Source organism: Salvia hispanica, chromosome 6 (genome assembly GCF_029641045.1).
Source record: "Salvia hispanica isolate PSC_SH4W2 chromosome 6, Shi_PSC_v1, whole genome shotgun sequence".
In the NCBI taxonomy this organism is placed as follows: domain Eukaryota; kingdom Viridiplantae; phylum Streptophyta; class Magnoliopsida; order Lamiales; family Lamiaceae; genus Salvia; species Salvia hispanica.
In genome coordinates this window covers 14,069,055-14,074,897 of record NC_142697.1, presented here as the reverse complement: position 1 = coordinate 14,074,897, position 5,843 = coordinate 14,069,055, and the positions used below count along the sequence as shown (strand labels likewise).

The following is a 5,843-nucleotide window of genomic DNA, read 5'->3' as shown; positions in this document are numbered from 1 at the left end:
GATCTCTAGCAATCAGAAGCCTTGTGAATAAGACTATTGAAGAAGGTGTAAGGGACTATGCCCTGGAAATGATGCGCCACCTCAATCAAATTGAGGTCTTGGGAGGATCAATTGATCTAGAATCTCAAATGGACACAAAACTCTAGAGTTCATGTAAGTTTTCAGCAGTTCAAAGTCAACTATGAAATGACTTAGCAAAAATTCACCTTGGCTGAGCTTCTAACTGAGCTTCAAAATTCTGAAGGCATTTATGTCCAAGCTAAGCACGCCATGTTAGTTGACCACGCCTCCACTTTCAAGGTCACTAAACCAAGAAGGGATAGCGAAGCGGAACAGGCCGTTAAGGGATTAAAGGCAAAGAAGGTTAGAGCAAGGAAAACTAGAAAATGTTTCAAGTGTGGTGAAAAGAGACACTGGAAACCTGATTGCCCCAAAAAGAGAAAAGGTCAAAGTGATTCAGGCATACACCAAGTTCATGTTCTTGAAACTCACTTAGCAATTGTTTCTACCCATCAATGGGTAGTAGATATGGGAGGCGTTGATCATATGTGTTTTTATCTTGCTCTTTTGCAGGGATCAAGAAAACTAAGTGGGGGCGAGATCACTGTCCATCTGGGGGATGCTACTAGAGTGGGAGCGATTGCAGTTGGAGTTGTTTATATTCACTTTTCTAGTAATAGAGTTTTAATATTGAACAATATTTTATTGATACCTTCGAATTAGAAGGAACCTGGTTTTGATTTCTAAACTTGTTTTTTATGGATATTCTGTTTCTTTTGATGATGCTTGCATTATAAAGAGAGGCAATCATTTTATCTGTCATGGTACCATGGAAAATAACTTATATACCATACACTCGATACATCATCTTGTTGAGTCGAATAACATATCAGTTTCGCGCAAGAGAAAGATATGTTGTGGCATCTAAGACTTGGACATGACAATTTGAGAAGGATCAAAAAGTTGGCGAGCCTTGGCTCATTTGAGGGACTTAATTTAGAATCTTTTCCAACTTGCGAATCTTGCTTGGAAAACGAGATGGCCAAAAGATCTTTTACACTAAAAAAAAACGCTGATTAGTGACAGGATTAGTTACGGCAGCGGAAATTTCAGGGTTTAGTGACGGATAAGCAACTGAAAAATGTCAGTCACTAATTCGTGACAGAATAGTCCGTCAATAATCCGAATTTACCATGGCTGCCGCCTTTGATTTCCGTCATTGTAAATTTTGTGACGAATTTCCGCCACTAATTGTTTTTTACTAATAAGCTTATAATTGACGGATCTGTCAGTACTTAATCTGTCACTAAATCTGTTATTTACCTAAATTTCGCTGATTAGTGACAGAAATTCCGTCACTAAAGCGCGAGTTTTTTTGTAGTGTTAATATTAAAGGTAATAGAGCCAAGAAGTTACTAGATCTCATTCACTTAGACGTGTGTGGTCCATTTCAAACACTAGCTAGGGGTGACTATCAATACTTCATCACTTTTATTGATGATTATTCGAGGTTAGTCCAAGTCTATTTGATGCATCACAAGTCAAAAACCTTTGTAAATTTAAAGAGTTCAAAGCACTAGCGAAGACACGTCATAGTGTGACTAGGGAAAATGTAGAGGGCTAATTTTAAACATTGGTCTAAATTTAATAAAAGCATTAAAGAGCGAGATGGAAATAATAAAGAACCGTATAATTAATCCCTTAAACAGAATTAACTTACCAAAAAGCTAATCGCCTTATTTAGAATGTCAATAATAAGTTTAACTAAAAACTACTCCCTTCATCCACTAATAGGAGTCTCATATTTTTTCAGCACGAATTTTAAAAAATGTTAAGAAAAGTGGGTGGAAAAAAGTTAATGGAAGTATATATTAGTTTTAAATGAAACATGAGTGTAATGAGTTAGTAGAATGTGAGACATCTTTATTATTTATGGTAATTATGAACCGGGACTCCTATTCACAGATTGGCCATAATGGAAAAAAGGAACTCATATTCGCGGACAGAGTGAGTAATAATCAATATTTTAAATCTACCATTTCAAATAAAATATAGCAATAAATTATTTTAAGGGAAATATAGAGAGAATTTATAAAATCTTAAATAATTAATTGATATGGACTGCATAGTTGACGTAGTTGATCATCTTTTGTTAGTTCTTTAAAGTTCAACCACGTCTTTAGTTAATGGTATGGGTTTTCCCTAAAACCCTTTTTCTTCCAAATATGAATTGAGTTATCCCAAACTAGAGCCATTAATCTCATTAGTATAATGAATATGCACTGTTTCCTTTATACTCTAAGGCCATCCACAATGAGGCGGACGATGCGACAGATGATGCATCGTTCGCCACTGTGGGCGACGTGGACAATGCGACGGACGATAACACGTGTTTTCATTTTTTTTTTCCAATTTTTTTTTCTATTTAAACACCCCGATTCTCTACCATTTTCCATCTTCCAATTTCACATCTCCTATTTTTTCTCTCTCATCTCTCTCATCCCTTTCCAGTTTTCTCACTACAAAAATGAATCCCGACGGCGACGATTGGAGTATATCAATTGGCAGTAGACGGGGCTTGACTCGGGCCTTGTTCGATTGCGTTAATGATGCTGTGGCGGAATGCTTGGCAAAAATGAAGCGCGAGCGTGCAGCGGCGGAGGCGGAGGCGGCCCGGGTCCCTCGGCCGATTCGACGTCGGACGTATGTCTCCCGCGAGCACAACGTAGCTCACCAACGTCTGGTCGCAGACTATTTTGCCAAGCAACCACGGTGGGGCCCAACGGTTTTTCACCGCCGTTTTAGAATGCGGCGAGATCTTTTTCTCCCCATTGTCCGGACGTTGGAAGGACGTGATGAATACTTCCAGTATAGGGAAGACGGCATCGGCAGACCCGGATTTACCCCGTTGTAGAAGTGCATGGTTGCGATCCAGCAGTTGGCGTATGGCACCACAACCGATATGTCCGACGAGTACCTTCACGTCGGGGAGACAACTGGACGCGATTGTCTGAAGAATTTTTGTAGGGGAGTTGTGGAGGCTTTTGGCGACACATATTTGCGACGCCCGACTGCTGATGATTGCCAGAGCCTGATGAGGATGCACGAGACGGTGCACGACTTCCCTGGAATGCTAGGAAGCATCGATTGTATGCACTGGCAGTGGAAGAATTGTCCGACGGCGTGGAGAGGCCAATTTACTAGTGGCTATAAGGGCAGCCACCCGACGATGATCCTCGAAGCAGTCGCTGACCATCGCCTCTATATCTGGCATGCATACTTCGGTGTAGTCTGGTCGAACAACGACATCAACGTACTCAACTCGTCCACCCTCTTCGCCGATCAATGCAGGGGTCACGGCCCGACCACCGGGTTCACTGTTAACGACCACAGATATCATATGGGGTACTACTTGGCCGATGACATATACCTAAGGTGGCCTGTTTTTGTGAAGACGATCAGCTGCCCAATGGGTGATAGGAGAATCTTGTTTGCGGCAAAGCAGGAGTCTGCGCGAAAGGATGTGGAGCAGGCATTTGGTGTGCTCCAATCGCGGTGGGCAATAGTGAAAGGTCTGGCGCGTTTCTGGTTCAAGGAAGTCATCGCCGATGTCATGTATGCGTGCATCATCATGCATAACATGATAGTCGAATAAGAAGTTGGATATGTCACCGATTGGGTCGATGATGAAGTCGTATCTAGCTCCAGCACGGCGACCCCGCCTGTCGCTCGAGGATTACCGATGGGCTTCGATGAGGTTCTAGAGAGACAGACCTCAATGCGCAGCCAATAAGACCATGCGGCGCTCATGAACTACATGATTGAAGAAGTTTGGAAGAGTGATAAGGCTAATTTCATGCATCGGTTATGTGACGAAAAATCACTAATTACTGGGTCTAACACATTGTTTAAGCCAGGTGTGTGAAGGAAATTCGCCAGGTCTAGGAAGAATTGGAGGCAGTGGACCAGCGAAGGAAGGAGTCGAAAAGTGAGCAGAATCAAGGAAGAAAATGGCTAGACGAGGGGAGTCCGAAGCTGAGGGCAAAGAAGACTATTCACACAAAAGAGCCCCTGCTAGACCCACTTCCACGTCTATATAAGGAGGAGAATGCAACACACATGAGATATACGATATAGCTCTCAGCTCACACACACACACACACACTTGGGAAATGGGAATTTTGGAGTAGAATAGTGGTCTCATCTTCGGGAAATTTGTGCAACACCGTCCTCAAGGAGGACGAAGATACAATCATTTACTTTTCAGCGTTTATGTTTTGTCGTTTCGAAGTCGAATATCTGTTTGCTACTTGCTGTTTATCTATGAATTTTATTTTACGTCATGATGGTGTTGATTCTGTGTTGATTTATGTTGATTTTATGTTTTGAGGAGTTTGTTTCGGAGGTTGATTGTTATTCTCTGTGTTGGATGTTTTATGTACTTGATCTGAGAAATCTGAGTTGATCTGTGGTTATTGTTGTTGATCTGTGGAGAATCGGCGAATCTGTAGTTATGGAGATGATTTTGATCGGAGTTTGTCTCGGATGCTTGGATCCGGAGTGGATTTAGCATCTGAAGTGTGGATCTGAGCAGGAGAACTGAATTGTGCATGGATTTTGAATTTCTGTTTTCGTTTTTGCTTTACTTCATCTAGGAGATAGAGATCTGAGTTTTTGTTGGGTTTCTCGGCGTTTTTCTGACGTCCGATTTGTTGGTCGTCGTTGAGTTACTATCATTGTTCTGTTTTCATCATGTTTCAGTTAAATTCCGATGATGCTTTGCGTTTTGAAGGTAGTTAGGCTTAAAGTTGGTTATTTTGCAGCTTTTTGGTAGTACACTTCTATTTTAGGAAAAATGGTCTCCACTGCATGCATCGAGTCTGTCTAGCTAGATTAGGTTGAATATTACTAGATCTAGGAAGTTTGTTTGAGATAGTGATGATATAATGCTAATATGTGTTACGTGGTTGTTTCCTGTTCTTAGATCTAGATATAGTTAAATTTCTTTTCCTTTGCCTAGTATAAGTTCCTCAACCCAAATTTGCGTGGCAGCAGCCATACCACCCAAAAGCCCTTTAAATGCATGATTTCGCATCTGTTCTCGTGGGATCGATCCCTACTTCCCTATACTAATTCTAGTATACGCGGGATGAGAGTTTTGAAGTGATATTCTGTGTGTCCAACGACCGAGATCTTTCAGCGTTCTGCGAGTTCCTAGACCTTGTGATCTAGTGGATTCTCTGGACCCAGGAAGCTTGATATTCCTTATTGCGCACGCAGTTAAAAATATCTAACAAATAGTTTCGACCATTGAGGATTTGTAGTATTTTTATTTCGTAATGTAAAATTTGAACTTTCAATGGAATGAAGTTGTTTTCTCCAATTATTGTAGTGTTTAAATATTCAAAAAATAAATAAAATGCTTAGGGCGGGCTATAGTCCGCCCCATTGCAGGTGGAAGAGGCGGAGGATAAAATGCTGATGTGGCGGTGCATAGGGCGGGCTATAGTCCACCCCATTGTGGATGCCCTAATTAAAGTATCCACATTGGGAGGGCCACAGCCCTTGGCCTGGAGTCGGCCCATGTGCGGCCCCCCACTACCGAGGCGTGAAGGGGAGTCGGCTCAGGGGGGTGGACGTGAGATAGGCGAGCTCTCGGCCCGGCCGAGGCCCATGGGCGCGAGGCGCGGCTCGCCACTGCACGGGCTGAGAGCCGGGCCCTTGGGCCTCCGAATTTATTTATTTTTTTTCAAATTTTTTTATATATTCATCATTTTTCCTCTATTTTTTTACCCCAAACCAAACTCCACTCTTTCCAATTGATTTCAATTTACTTTCAAAAC

At 42.0% G+C, this 5,843-nt stretch overlaps 1 pseudogene; it reads left to right on the top strand.

The window, feature by feature from the left end:
• Positions 1-2,527: 2,527 nt before the first annotated feature.
• On the top strand, positions 2,528-3,925 carry LOC125206246 (uncharacterized; annotated as a pseudogene).
• Positions 3,926-5,843: the final 1,918 nt, after the last annotated feature.